The following is a 16,869-nucleotide window of genomic DNA, read 5'->3' on the forward strand; positions in this document are numbered from 1 at the left end:
TCCATACCTTCTGGGATACAGAGAGATGTGGTCTGGATGAAGGTTGTGAATCTGAGAAAATCACAAATGCTCACCGTTATGTGTTCCGTTGTGTATATCCAGAATAAAATTAGTTGGAATAAAAATAATCTTTTAATATTCTGATGCACGCTTATACTGTGCTCAGTTGACCAAGTAGGTAACTGGGAAAATGGAGTGGGGAATTATGTCTTCTGTTCATACAGTACCGAATTTGTACTCTACCATTACCACTTGTTTGATTCTGTGAAGAACCAGTTACCAGATCAAGGTTACAAGACAACGGAGGATATGCAAAAAGCAGTGCGTTAGTGTCTTTGAATAGCTGCAACGAATTATACAGCAAGGGTATTTCAACACTTCCAGAAAGGTTGAAGAAACACTTGCTAAGAAATGAAAATTTGTTAGAAAGTAAAGAAAAGTCTGTAGATTAAGATGTATGTTTCTCTTTGATAAAATCAAAATTTGATTCATATTATTTTTTCACTCATGTGAATCAATGCGCATCTAGTGCTTTGTTTAGTATTGTCAACTTGCCCATATGTTGATCAAATGTAAATTTGGCTATTAGCTATACTTCAAAATTTCAATAAAAATAGCTACATATATACTGTCTTAAATGTACTATTTCAGATAGTAGAATGCACTAACTGTTCTTTACATGCACTAACTTTGTAAATTATTGCATTATATGTGAGTGGATTTTTGTGTAAAAAGGGGGTATCTTCTTCATCGGAGTTCAAAACTCACTGGATACTTATTGTAAGTGTACTTATTAATGTAAGGAAAGATGCTATATTGAGTTTCATGTTTTAAGAAGTACAGGAAGTACAAATATATTCTCTAAAGTATATTTCAGACTGTAAAATGCACTAAATATGCTCTATTCGTAGCAGCTTTCCTTGTTTTGAAAGGAAAAATAAATATAGATAGTATATCTTTAGTTTACTATTACAGAGTGTGAGATGCACTAAATATTCATTGTATGTAGTGGCAATGTAAATTAGGATACTATATATCATTCTTTCCCAACCTTTTCTACACTGCGGCCCCCTTTAAAGTCTATAATACAGGGATGGAAATAGCCACTCGCCCGGGACGAGTAGTTCAGCGGTGCGGGTGAGTATTTAATATTATACCGAAGGTAAATAAATTACTTCTATTGTGGGATGTGGGCTAGTGGCTTTGTTTTCTTAGGCTACTAAAAGTTTGTTGCTTATTTACATCCCTGCTATAATACATGTGAAGGATCTCTTGCAATATATACGGAGAGTGGTATGATGCCGAGTGGTCCTGAGTTTCAAACCAGGGGCTGGACATTTTGACTAAGATGTTACGAAAAAAAATAGCTTAGTAAAGGGCTTTTGACAAATGAAAGAATTCTGGGCAGGAATTTCTCATTCCATCTTTCCTTTTCGAGTCACCTATTGTGTCAAAGAAGATTTTCCTTTGAAGATATTTTACAAACACGTACATCAATCTCTACTCGCTTTTTGGCTCTGTTAGAAAAACAATCCCGTTGGAATATAGGCAACATCTTGTAGGTCGAATATTACTTCTCACGCAAATTGACGTCTCATTATTAATTCGATCATTTAACTTAAAATGGTGTATTTCCACAACAACTCTGTATGCCTTTCTCAGATTGCTTTGCGGACACTCTGAGATCGTCTTACGGCCACGAAGTTGGGAAAGGCTGCTATATGTTGTTTCATATTTCTTCAAAGAGGGAAGAGATATTTTCTCTAAAAAATTACATCAAAGTTTGAAAAAACACTTAAGAATTTTATATATTGATAATGTAAATTATGATCTTACAAAGACGTTTATCTTTAATTCGAAATGAAGTATGTCCTATCTAAAGCGACAATATGAAACTTTGAAACAGATAAATATTTCTTACATACATTGACAATGTGAAGTAGGATAATTTTAGACTTTTCTATTTCATTTGTAATGAAGTATAGATGCCACCACCAAAATGTAGCATCAGGAAACTAAAGATTATTTGAGGCAATAATGCATAATAACACAATTTTATATTTAATCTGCAAAATAGTGTATTTTTCCTAAAATACACATCAAACTATTAAACATACTCAAGTTTCTTTATAAGTAGTGACAATACAAATAAGGATTATTATCTTTCTATTTAGTACATCTGAGTAAAAGCAAAGACAGAAATGTTCTCGGAAAAGCAAGAGCTATCGTACATTACTACAGGTTTGAAACATGCTAAATAATTTTTACATGTGATCGGAAAATAAATAAGGATATTATATAGTTTCATTTTTTTCTATTTAACAGATATTTATGTTATAATAATTCTTTAATTAACTTACGATTATATTAAAAAGACATATATTAGATGATCTTTTCTTACTCCAGGCAATCGAAATGAGCTCTAAATATAATGTTCTAATATTTTAGCGTAAATAAATTAAAACGCCTTCTTTAAAATACACACACAACAACAAACTTTGAAAAGGATAACATATTTTTTTTTTACATGTAACAGTGAAAAATCATTTATTGGTGTTCTACACTGATAAAAAAATTCTTAAATTTGAGAAACGATTTCTTTCTTGTGCACCGCATCAATATTTTCTTAGAAATGAGACTTGGCAATTCTCATTCTAAAGGAAAGGAACGATATATTTTATCATTTCGCTTTATACAACCTCATCTACTTTTCTTCATTTCTCATTAATGAGAGTTTCAAACTCTTGTTTCCAAGGAAAAATATTATCCGTGCACAGATAAGAAACGGTTTCTCAGATTTAAGAAAGTATATTTTTTTTTATCAGCGTAGGACCAATCTGTATACGGATACGTCCTGGGCTGAATATTTTGATTATGAATGTTGCAGTCCACGATTATTAATATGAAACATTGACATCCATCCCCAAAATATTTTATCTTCCGAAATACAATGTGAACATGATGCTTACTATTTCAAACGACTTTGCCCTGTAACAAAAGTATAAAGAAAGTATATTACTATCTGCAAAAATCGAATTGTTTAATTCTTGCAAATTTTTTATTATAAATTACAATAATCATGCTAATACAAATCTTATATAAAATTTGAACATCAAATAAAATTGAAACTATTAGCTAGACATCATTCTTTGAAACTATTTAGGCATTATCCATATCCGTATAACAGGGAAAATAGTGATGTTGTAAATCATCTTCTCTCCCCCCTGGTTATAGAAAATATTGAGCATTGAAATTTCCATTTAGTTTGAAAACATGCAATATCCTGGAGGTGACTTGTTCTAGAACTAAACTTGGAACTATCAACGAAGTTGAAGGATCCAAGTTCATATGATAAAGCGAAACGAAATGTTGCAGCTGAATTCATTGTGCACAGAGGACGTGCCAAAAATTTAATGTTACACTTGTTGAGGTAAATAAACTTTGCACTCGTGAAGATACCACTAAAATCGTAACTTACATGCAAAATCCGCCCCTCCTAGACATTCCTGTCCAGGAAATCTCTATTATAGCAGATTATTTTGATGAATTTTGTATTAGTGATCTCAAATTATATAGATCATACCTCTATTCCTATTATGAAGGACTGGCGAATAAAGGACTCACTGAAGTTTCTTCTTTAGTGCTAGATTACCTGAGTGGGTTCCTAGAAGATATTAGATACCTTATATATTGGGTGTTCAGAACAGAATCGAAATCACATAATCGAGAGATTTCTAATGTCTCTCACTGGTCGTTTTTATGTTATTAACATTTTCCCACTATGTGGTCATTCATTTAATCCTTGTGACCATGATTTTGTGATCGTGAAGAGGAAAATCCAAACAGAAGACCGTATATAGATTCCTCAACAATATGTCGCATTGATCCAATTATCAATCACATCAGAGAAATTCACTCTAAAAGAAGTGACAACAAATATAATATTTGATTTTAAAAGTTAGTTGCTGGAGTAAAGAAAACTGTATTATCAACGGACACCTATGGAAAAATAAGAAATCCTAAACAGCAATTTCAGGTGTTTAATTACAGCAGTTTAGTAGGTACGTGTCCATATCTCTATTTTTCAAGATGGCGGCCGTTTGACTAAATTGTAATTACGCTGTATTGCGGGCTTTTACTACTGCGGTGTTGCCATTTGATGCCCTAAAAAGGTTGAAAATCTCTATATTTTGCTTATATAAATTAGGCAACATTGTAAGATATAATTTAATTAAATTTTGATATCAAACTCCTATCAATTTAATTAACCCTTTAATCAAACACCCTTTAACCCTTTTTATTAATGAACTTGTGATAGCTAGCATATATACATACCTGCGTGCAGAAGCGAAACTTCAGTCGAAGCAGCGCCGACCACACGCGAATGTATTCGAACAGCGTTTCGATCCCGAGATATTTTTGAAAGCCCCACTGTCATCGTGCTTTTTTTTCTAGCCGCGGCTAGCTACCCGTGCGAAGGTTACGCCCTCTATGGGAAAGTAGACGTATGAGAACTGATAGGAAAAACAGTGGGAGTTGGTCTATGTGATATTTGAATACTGATATGTGGATGGTTAAGGATAAAGAGAAAGGAAATGGTGAAACAACGAAGGAAGATTGTGAATTGCTATTTTATTTATTTATTTATATATTTATTATTCTCACTTTTGGAAGGGACATTGTGATCTTTGGATCACAATCATGAAGTGATGATGGAGGTGATGAACATGATGTGATGAAGTGCGATACACAGCAAACAAAATACAGGGTTATGTTAGTGGACAGATGCATGTTATTCTTCTCGCTTGGGGGCTGCTCCAAGCATTGATGAATAGACAACGGGAGCCCAGATTAGTTACAAAGGAGTTACTGTGCGAATGATGGACATATGAAGGGTGGGATGACGTCGGACTTCAATTCTTCGGCTAAGAGGAGATGGTGATGATTTGGAGGAAGAGTGTAGTGATAGAGTGTAGAAAGCAGCGCCAATGGTGTATGGACAGTATGGGCACGAAGTGGAAAGTCGATGTGTGCTGTCATCGTATCGATGAGAAGTGGGTGGTGGTCCTCAAGACGAGTAGTGATGTACTTAAGACGGAGAGACTCAAGATGGAAAAGAATATGTGGAAAGGTCATGCGTTGATAAAGTTCGTATGTCGGACTGGGTAGTTTGATTCTGTAAGCAATGCGGAGTGCATGTCGTTCCAATATCTTCAGTTTATTGTAAAATGAGACGGGTGCGGCAAGCCAGGCTAGAGGAGCATATGTGATGACCGGACGTAGAAAGACTTTATAGGTATTGAGTACAGTAGTTGGACTGAGACCCCAAGTAGTGCCTGTAAGACGTTTAAGTAAATTAAGACGATTGTAAGCTTTGGTGGTGATGTTCTGCAAATGAGCCTTCCAGGTGAGATGTGTGTCTAAAACAAGTCCTAAATATGTTACTGTTTTGCTGAGTGGAAGACATGTATCGCTGACTGTGAGATGAAGGAGTTTGGGATTCCTCCGTACTTTTGTGCGTTGTTTAGGGTGTAGGAAAACTATAGTTTGTGTCTTGAGAGCGTTGATCTTTAGGTGCCACACTTTACACCATTGGACAATTGAATCTATGGCGGATTGCATAGAAGTATTTAGTTGATGGATGGTTTTGTTCAGCGCTAAAAAGGCGGTGTCATCTGCGTATTGGAAAACATGGATATTATCGGGCAGAGTTGGAAAGTCAGCTACATAGAGAAGATACAATAGTGGAGAAAGAGACGATCCTTGCGGTACACCAGAATGAAGAAATATTGGATGAGAGAAGGTATGATTAATGGTAACATATGCTAGGCGACAGAACAGGAAATTATATATGAATCTGATGTAAGTAAGAAGAAGACGAAAGTTGAGAAGTTTATAAACAAGGCCATGGTGCCAAACCTTGTCAAAAGCTTTTTCAAGATCAAAGAGAGTTAAACAAGATGGCCAGGAAGTATTGTAGTGATTTGTGATGTAGTTAAGAAGACGGAATAACTGATCATTAATACTGAAATTTGGACGAAAGCCTGCTTGATGTGATGGTAATAAATTATATCTGGAAAGATGTGTATGAAGACGGTGTACTAGAATCTTTTCTAAGATTTTACTGAATAGTGGAGTCAATTGTATAGGTCGATATGAGGACACACAGTCGGCGGGTTTGTTGGGTTTGAGAAACATCAGTACCTTGGAAGACTTCCACTGTAATAATATATAGCCAGTGCGGAGGATGAATGTACAGATGAGAGAAAGAATGTATAATACTGCGTATGGACTTTCCTTGATATGTCGATAGGAGATGTTATCAGTGTCAGGAGCGGTGTTTCGTTTTCGTGCAATAGTTGTGCTGATATCTTCTGGAGTGATGGGCTCTGTAAGAGGACGTGATGTATTAAGCGGATGACTACTGCTTGGCTGAAGATGAGGTGAAGAAAAGTCGAAGTGATCCACTGGGTGATTGAGAACTGGATGTTCGGGAGTGGGCGGTGTAAAGATATTCGTGCTTTTCCCCCGCTAATTCAATTATTTCTAGTGTGAACCTATTTTCCTCTGAGTACCTTACAATTATTTACTGTTACAACAATATTTTCATATATTATAATTATTTAGGATAAATAGTGTTTTTAATATTATTTACGTATACGGTATATTAAAATAGTGGAAATTACACAAAAGTATTATAAAAATATTAGATATAAAATGTCTTATGGCACAATGCTGACACCTATTTTTCTAAACTATAAACTTTGTATATTCTCTTTCTGTTGAAAAACAAAAGGCAAGCCGACTATTCATCTTTCTTTACGTAATGTTACCTGGGAACTGTGGAAAGGTAGATATGAGGAAGCTGACGCCATTTGCTAACAGAATTTTGAAGTACAAAGTTAAACCTAACAGAAGGGAGGCACAAGCTATATGGGTTGCTATTTACCTGAAATGAAAATAGTTTGTGGACTTTTCTGCGCGTTTGATTAATATAAATTTTATTATTTATTTATTATCTGCATAATATAAGCGGAGCGTTTAATGTTATTGAAAATTTGGAACTCAGCCTTGAAGGTATGTGGAATTTATTGATTCTTTTAGAATGTTATTCACCCCTAGTTGAAATACAGATTACTGAAATAATACTATTCTTTAATCCTTAGTGCTATTGTGCTCTTTATAGTGGATATATTAGTAGTAGAATATAGAAGAGTTATAAAAAAAAATTGAGGAATGAAAATATGTTTGTGTAGAGAGTATTTGAATAGTGTATGTGTAGTGTCTGTACCCCAATTGTTGGAATAAAAATGCTCTTTGACCCTTAGCGCTATTTCTGAACCGTCCTGTGAATTGTGAGCGTCCTATAAATGTTGTTATTATTTGGAGTGCAGGTGCAGTGTGATATTATGTGAAAAGAACCGCCCTAATAATTATCGTTTTACTGTGTTTATGATTTTTCCTTGCATAGATGGTACATGCCTACGTATTGCCCACTTGATTCCATTGTATCGCCGATGAAAAGGAAAAGATCACAAAAAGCGATCGCTTTTAGGTGAAATTTAGGTTAAGCATTGAAAGAAATTGTCAATAGTCATTGCTTTATTATATGAAAAATACCGAAAGGTAAAAACAGGTGTTATCCCAATCACACCTGTTATTTAGAACTTTGGGTCGCTGCCGAGTAAACAATAACCGATCTTTTTTTCGACCGCGCGACATTTCCTCTATTTGTGTAACGAAAAACCCTCATTTCAATACTTTTGTATAACATGGTGGATGAAAAAGAAATAAAGCAAGGTGGCTAACTTGTTTGTTCGCTAGAATTCGTGTTTATGTCATGATTTTTGGCGCAAGGACAGACCAGGACATTGAGGGCCTTTTATTGTAGTTGACGGAAAACATGAGGAAATTGGATTTTTACCTGCTTTACTCTTTTTCTTTTCTTTAAAAAGAGCATTAATATACGGGAGGTTGGATAAAAGCTATCCGTACGCGGTCATAAATTAGGAGAGGTAGGGAGTGAAGTACTTCAATGGGTGGATTTGTCTTTATAAACAGTTGAAGGAGCATACCCGTCTTATTATTCACCTAGTACTGCGTTCTCTCTTAGAGAACATTTCTTCGTCTGTTGCGTATTTGGATTTTTCTCAGTGATACTTTGGTAATCCTACCCCGGGGTATTTGGAATACACGGAAGGTGAAAGTAGCAAAAATACTGGTAAGCCACGGTGAACATGATCAGAGATATGTTTGTGGGGGATTATTTCTCGTGAGCAAGCCCGTGAAATCACCATGATTTCAATAACATTTATTTTACTGAAAGGCTAAGGGCGGGGTTTGCGCCCAAAGCAATATCATATCTGATTGCGGCAATGTGTGAACTAGTAGCCATTAAGAGAAAGCAAACACGACAGAAGATAACACATTTGGCTTAAAAATAATATTTTGCTACAACATTTTAGCAACACCGTACGTGATTAATATGGTTGAGGGGTTGGGCGTATACTATATCGCACGAAGAGCAAATTACCCTATTTGTACGTTTAAGACCTTATGTCTGGCAACACTGATCCAATAGCTGTGAACAAATAACAAACAAGAGATAAAATTTTGGAAGAAATTGAACTTCCTGTGTGTGTGTCGGTCGAAAAAGCAATCCCTTTCTGTATGCTTTCCTTTCTCCTCACAAATACAACTTTGCAATAACTTATCAGATGATAAACGTTGTTTGACTAGTTTGGCTGCAAGAAGAAATCATTGGAGAGGTGAAGGAGCCGAACTGTCCATTACTACTTTTGATAATCGACCATCACTCCTTATCGACTATGATAATCGACCATCACTGTCCATCACTCCTTACCGACCACCCCTATAAACAAGTTACCTGTTTTCATATTATGTTCATGGTACAAACAGCGTGTTGGGAACAGTCATATTATGCCCCTTTGATATTTTCTATTAGTGCTGCTGTTCCTTTAAAGTTGTAATTATTAAAAATATGTTATTGATTGTTTGTCGTTTGCGCAACATGTAGGCTAAATTTCCTGATAATTTTGTGTTCATATATCACCAATTTGTTGAGCTGAGCGAAGCGAAGCTCTTATACTCGGGTTAGCCGTTTGGTTGTCCGCGAACTCCTCCTAGACCGTTTGGCCGATCTCAACCAAACTTAGCACGCTGATAGAGTATGTCGTGCTGAGTGACAACATAAGTCGAAATAAAAAATCCGATGTACCATCGAGGAATAATCACCGAAAAACGCTTGCATAGACTTAACATGGGGAAAAAGTTTTCACGCGATTTTTTTGTCAACAATTAAAACTGGCATTTATTATTGCATAATGGCCAGGAATGATTACGTAGTTTAAGCTCGCTCAGCTCATTTCATTGCAATCGGGTACATTCATTGCATTCCTAGTTATAATTTCATTTGTATTTCTTTACGTCATATAGATCCATAGGCTCACATTGCAAGTCTTCAAAATTCAGAAAGATTGCTGGATGCTTATCCCTACACTATTCACGAACTGACAAATCGCAACTGCTAAAAAACTGTAATAAATTTAGAAAACATGAGCCATGGCAACAATTGCAAAGTGCCAGTTAGAATCTTAAAACATGCAGTGAAAATTAGGAGTGTTGCCAATTTGAAAGATCGAATAATGGACGTTTGGTGCACATTAGAAGCAGTCCTAAATTCAGACTGGTTAACTATAGAACAAAAATAAGCATACCATTAGCTTTTTGGGAAAATTTACCATTAAAATGAGGTGTCACATGCTATGGTTTCCATTTTTCAAACTTCACTTAAATTCAAAATGCTGATTTCAACATGGTTGTCGTCAAGAATACCCTTACCGTATCACTTCCCTTTAGGCATCATATTTATTACCGAAGCTTTTATCTACTTATTATCATTAATACGCGGGTTAGAAACGGAGGTAAGGGAATTACGCACGTAGTAAGTATAAACAATTAATATGCCTGTAACTTTTCCCCAAATGGGCGTATCTTAAAACTAACTTCACCATTGTCTTCCTGATTAGATTCTAACCCGATCCCATTTTAAAAACTTGATCTTAATTCCAAATGGCGGATTTCAAGATGGCTGCCGTCAAGGCCATACCTACCATACGACTTATCCCTAGGCCTTATGTGTATCTACATGGTTGTTCTTTCATTAACACTCCCTTTACAAAGGGTAGTAAGGGACTTCTGCATAATCTCTAATAACCACATCACAACTCTTAAAAATTGTAGAAAAATAGAAAACATGCACCATGGCAAAAATTTATGTCATCACAAATAATGAATACATGTCCTCTATCAGCAAAACAACAACAACAAAAAAACATTGAAATCGGAATCGGACAATTGGGCGATATCCCTTGTAAGTACAGCTGAAATTCATACCTGTTCTTAAGTGATAAAACTGACTATTTGGGATTGTGGTGCAGTAGGGCCGTTTGAAGGTAACGGCATCCCCGATGGCTATCTCAGTAGCCTACTCTTTAGTGAATAAACCGAGTTCCAATGTTCGACATGGGCCAGTTGAAATACTACTTGATAGTAAGACTTAATACTTGTAGATGCAAAATATTTTATGATGAAACTACTACGAGGAAAAAAAAACTTAGAATTAAGTTAATGATCTTAATTTAGTTTTGTGGATTGCTATTCTAAACTTCCGATACAAAAACCTGCTATTGAACGTAGTTTTATTTCGTACCAGTACCTAACTTATGAGTTACTCACTTTTATAGAAATAGCAGTAACATGATTTCGGGCATCCATTTACAAATTTACAGTAATATTTTAATGAGTATATTTGCAGCATTTCCTAACATGTGAATCGCTATGAAGAATTTTCTTTCAACGATCCTTACTAACGTCTTCAGGAAACACTTATTTTCTAATATATAAATAAAAAATGAATTAAGAAACAGGACGCACAATTATTATTAAACCACTTAAGTTAAATAAGCATTGAATATAAGATATTACAAAATATTAACTTTGATTAACTAATACATGATTTTGTTACTTCAAAATTTCCAAGAATCACTTCACAATGTTAATTCTATAATGGCAAAGTTTGTGGAAGCACAATAAAAAGTGTTGGTGTTAATGCAACTCAATTTTAACGCAGATGAGTGGTAACGCATTATTACTATTTCAATGTATTATTTAAACACCTTGAGTCTGGTACTGCGGTTACCACAAGCCTCGTATTACCGACTAGACACAGAGGTGGTGTTGAACGATGTTAACCTCGCTGTCGTTCAACACGCGTTAACATGCAAGCAATTTGCAATAAGTTCGTTCTTCACACGTTCATATTCATGGCTTTTTCCAGTTACAAAGTTGTTCATGAGGCAGAAACAATTTTATTGGCTTTGTTTTACTATTGCAGAGTTTTAGTACCAATAGTGACGTTGAAATGCAAGAGGCTCAGAAAAAAGAAATCGGAATGGAGTAGAACATCGAGAAAAATGAAACGACAGGACGGTTAAATTAGATGACGATGTTAATTTTGTACTTTAAAAATTATATTTTGATGGTTTTAAAGAAGTAAGTGAACAAACAAAGGAGCATGAAATAAGATCAGGCCACGCTGTTTTTTAAATGCACCTTGTCCTGCAAATAGCATCCTAGAACGTATGGTGAACGCAAGCTATTAAGGCCCTAATTCGTCAGCGATCAACCAAACAGTTTACTTGCGAAGAACAACGACTTAGAAAAGAGATCACAGACACTTCATAATCCTGTGCATCAGGAAGGTAAATATATTTAGCATTTATACTAACATATTATTATATAACATTTATATCATTATTTTGAACAACGAATTACATTACTTTTAATCTTTCACATAGTAGGTTTTGTAAGAGCGTATTAATTTTCTGACAAAATTTATATTAGCAGAACTGCTGCGGTATATTTTTGGTGTTCTCACGCTTGTTCTCGGTGTATATCAATTCATAATGAGTCCTCAAAATGGGACTAAGCCAAGAAAATTTGACATCGCCTTTGATAACTTTGCTGGTCATTTCCGTTTGTTGTTCTTTCATTCAGGAAATGTAGTTACCAAATTTGTAGTTACCAAATTAAAACATTTGTTGATCTATGAATCTAATATTCACTTACCTAATTATGAAAATTCAACCCATACTAAATCGAAAGGGAGTAGAAGTTAGCGTTTTGAATCTTATAGCATAGAACCTACAGCATACGATTACACCTTCTATGTTCTTGTTCATAGAACTTTTGCACAAGGGAGTACGGATCTACAATTTATTTTTAAAATCTCAGATGTATTTTCCTTAAATTCTAAAAACGCGTGAAGATAATGAAGACATTAGGATTTCTTCGCAGTTTTTTAAAATGCTAAGGCTTTAATCCTTTTAGGATTTCCACTTTTTGAGGCAAATTTTAGAATTTCACTCAAACAGTTACTGCTTCCTTACTATTTATCGTAGGATCATGCTTCATACCTCATTTTGTTTAGGATACATCATACGGTTCAACAGTACCACTCGCTGGTCCGTATTATACAACAGAAACGAGAAAATCGAAAAAAACAGGAGATTTTTCAAAAAACAATTTATTTCGAAATTTTTGTGCCCCTCTGGCCCAAGCCTAGGTTTACGTAGGAATCTGATTTTAATAAAGAAAATACACTGTTATGTACATAATACGTGTGCAAAATTTCATTCTTGTATCTTGAAAAATGAGGTCGGGAGAAATTTTTGAAAGTCTGAAGGTGACCTATTTTATAAATATTTCAAAAATATACTGCGCCATTCCTATTGGACCTAGAGTCATAGTTCAAACGCCAGTTTCTTCAGTATAACGAACCCTTTCCAAATGTACCACTCACATGTCCATTCATACACCTGAACTGGATTTTTTTTTTGTTTGAAAATCCCAACAAAACACTTTGCCCCTCTGGCCCGGGCCTGTGTTGACGTAGGAATTTGATTTTTTTTTCAAAAAGTACTTTGTTATGTACACAATACGTGTGCAAAATTTCAATCTTGTATTTTGAAAACAAAGGGCGGAAAAAATTGTAGAAAATCTGAATTTAGTCTCTCTCTCTCTCTCTCTCTCTCTCTCTCTCTATATATATATATATATATATATATATATATATATATATATATATATATATATATATATATATATAATTAAAAATTACTGCGTCATTATTATTTAACCTAGAGTCATGGTTCAAACGTTATTTCCTTTAGTATAACGAGCTATTTCCAAAAGTACCAGCCACATGTCCGTATCATATAACTGAACCGGAAAAAATGGGAAAAACCGGAATTTTTTCTATAAAAATACTCACTCGGAACACTTGTGCCCCTCGGGCCTGGTCCCAGTTTCACGTAGAGGTCTCAGATAAATTTGAGAAATATCCAGAGGTACACACAATCCGTATGCAAAGTTCCAATCTGATATCGTGAAAACTAAAGGCGTGATTTTTTTTTAAAAAAAAATTGCTTTAAGAAAAAATAAAAAGTCACATCTTTCTCCCCTCATTTCGCGCTGCCAAGTTGACCATCCGGTTCCAAAATGCATCTAGGGTGTTCTTTGGTTCATCCTTGACTTAACTAATACAATAACCCGGCTTAAATATCTGTTATAAAACCTAAATAAGCGGTCAAAGACGATACTGCGCCATGGTAACAAAAGTTACCAAAAATCCTAAGAGGGTTAAAGATATAAAATTTTATTAACAAATAGACGCTTAATATAAGTACTTATTATCTTTGTTCACATGCTAATATACTTACTGTAACATTCGTATTATTATTATTATTATTATTATTATTATTATTATTATTATTATTATTATTATTATTATTATTATTATTATTATTATTATTATTATTATTAAGGTATTAAACGCTTTCCAAAAATTCACACTTATTTCATCACAATTTCAACTTCTCATGATGTACCAATTGAAGCTCATTAAAAGAAATGAATTAAATGAAAGCTCAAGGTACTTCTTTCGTCTTGAAATTAAATGTATGTATCTGTATTTAATGGAATAGCTTTCTCATGGAATAATATTGATCCTTAGCGCAAAGCAACAGACACCTCTGAGTTCCAAAGGACCGAATTGTTGGTGCACGGTTACTTGGATCTAATGTACGAAACATGGATAGTGTGTTAGGTCTGATGTATCGCGAAAAACAGTGTGCGAGGTGATGGCAACCGATAGAACTCATGGTGCAATAGTATCGGCGAAGGCTATTGGGAAAGTAAAAGAAACCCCAATGACAAGAACTGCCGACTATTGAAGACGAATATCACCAAGGAAAGTAGGGCAATGTGACAAAAGTGACTATGGAATTCAATCAGCACCTTGAACAACCTATTATGACATTGTCCGATGCCCATTTCATAACTTGAATATGAGCTGTTCGATTAAAATATCCAAACTGATGATCATCGCCAAGAACGGTTTAACATGACGAAACGGTGCAATGAAAATGCTTTAGTGCGACGAAATGGTGTAATGAACATGATTTAGAACGACGGAGTGGTGCAGTGAACCTGCCTTACTACATAAAATGGTGCAGTGCACATACAAAGTGGTTTACCGACCAATTCAAACGCTTAATACGGTGCTATGAAACATCTTCAATCTTGCCTCCAACAACATAAGATATTCATACCGTTTATGGTAGATGCCAACAGCTTGTGTTTTTGCTACAGCGAAATAGAATAGTGCCTTGGAGATAGTGTTAGCGGTAATTTCGTGATTTTAACTGAGTCCTGTATTTACGATCACAGGAAGCATTACTGCAAATTATGTCCAAATTTTATTGGACTACTTGCTATGGCTCAGATGTTGTTCCCGGCTAATGAAACAATTTTCGAATATGATAGTGTTATAATTCGCATTTCTGCTGGAGATGTTAAGGTTTATGTTCTTGAACATCGCGATGAACTATATCAACCCTTCTCTTGCAACCCCAATCCATAAATATTAACATTATTGAATTCTGAGGTAAATTATGGACCGCAGAAACAAGAGCAGATTTCCTATCTCGTCCTTGCTGATGAAATTAAGTGTTACACTGCATAATAAATGAAATATTATCCATCTGGAAACAATTCATAGTTTATAAACTACTGCTACTCAACGACTCGGGGTTGTTCTGTAGACTAATGATGGTTACATGGGATACTGAGTAGTTAAGTTGTTTTTTCTTCAGGTACGTAATGAAATGAGATGAATTTTTTAACATCCCAATTTACACCCTTAAGGCTAAAGAGGACGAACAATTAAGGATAATGAATGATTGTAAAATTACATTTTTGTGTTCTTACTACCAAAGTAATTCACTGTTCTCCAATGAGTATGGATGTTCAAGATGTAATGAGAAATAAACCTCCACGTCCTCGAAGACGCACAAACTAACACTCATTACCAACACACACGACCTCTCACAGTAAAGAGTTTATGTATTGTGATATGCAGTCCACTGCATACAAGAACCCACAAACGACAAACATTGAGAAAAAGTTTTAGATATACACACCAGATTCAGAGGCATAGTATCTTTGTTCCGCCACCGACATATCTGTTTCAGAACATCTAGAAACAATTTTCATTACTAACACAACCGTCACTGATATTGTAATAGTATCAAGCTTATTCTGAAGAATATTTTTGATGTACTCCACAAACAAGACACAAACTTTTTACATTATTATCATTGCTCACTCTACCGTATAATCCTCAAAAGTAACAAGACGGGAAAGTGCACTTGTACTGTTATTTTGAACCTTTTCTACGAACATTTATAAAAGTACAGTAGTTCGAATATGCTTAGGAAGTTATATTCCTGAATAATTTTGTCATAACATATGTTTTTACCAGGGGAATACTATACATCTAAATCAGAATTCGGTAGGAAAAGTTTTCAAGTTACTTTATACACAATCCTTGCAGATACGTAAGAGACATTAAATCGAAAACTCTTCCTTGTGAAGTTCAAAAATGCAACATATCAGCTCCACAAGGAAAGTAAGTGAATAATCCAAAGTTAATCTTGGTTTTCTTGAATCAATGCCCAAAGTCGAGGAAACTTCAATTCAAAATGTTTCGATCTCTATAACTGACCGTCCATTAGCAATAGCGAGACAAATCTATTGAGATGCGGAAATCATCTATTGACAAGTTTAGTCTATTTTAAGCAATGTGAAATATTCTCCCGGAATCTACTTACCAAGAATAGTGAAAATTTTATTTCAAATGTCTGAGGCAACACAGACTATGACAGTTCTATGGATGAATTCAGAATACATCTTCAAATCTTTCTTCACATTTTGCTGATTATGTTGCAGGTACCAATCTCCATAAGTTGTCCACGACTTGACAGAAATTAAAACATTCCTGTGATTAAATTAATTTCTAGATTTCATGAACCACAGACAGCTGACACACCTGTAAAAAATAAGATTGAATTTTTTTTCCGTTGAGAATTGAATTTCTGTTAGTGGTGAACTTTGTTTCTTTCTATAGCTAAAGGAATTGTCCTTTCTAAAAGTAAAGATTATATAATGTATGTTCAAAGATCTTTCATTGTGATCTTTAATTGTCATGCATGCAACACGAAAATTGTGAACGGTTATACTAAGTTCTAAGCACAATTGACACCTTAAACTTTGAATATATTGTAATTAACTTTTCTGTACTTTTTTAAAAAAATATTTCTTTTTAAATAAAAATAATTTTAAATAGTATAATATATTTCCATTTTAAAAATAGTCTCAGACCGGGAATGAAATCTTTGAATTTTACGTCCCACGATTATACCAGTTAGACTAAAGGAGACGGTGATG

General features: G+C 34.6%; 1 long non-coding RNA gene across 2 annotated transcripts in view; it reads right to left on the bottom strand.

The window, feature by feature from the left end:
* Nucleotides 1-2,053: 2,053 nt before the first annotated feature.
* Nucleotides 2,054-16,869, bottom strand: part of LOC145664861 (uncharacterized) — a 41,943-nt gene continuing 27,127 nt past the window's right edge. For both annotated transcript variants that reach the window (XR_014127532.1, XR_014127531.1), the window contains 2 exons: nt 16,254-16,471; nt 2,054-2,988 (listed from right to left, as the gene is read on the bottom strand). This is a non-coding gene — a long non-coding RNA (uncharacterized LOC145664861). The remainder of the gene's footprint in view (nt 2,989-16,253; nt 16,472-16,869) is intronic.

The sequence above is a fragment of the Thermobia domestica genome, chromosome 11 (genome assembly GCF_964235325.1).
Source record: "Thermobia domestica chromosome 11, izTheDome1.hap1.1, whole genome shotgun sequence".
Classification (NCBI taxonomy): Eukaryota; Metazoa; Arthropoda; class Insecta; order Zygentoma; family Lepismatidae; genus Thermobia; species Thermobia domestica.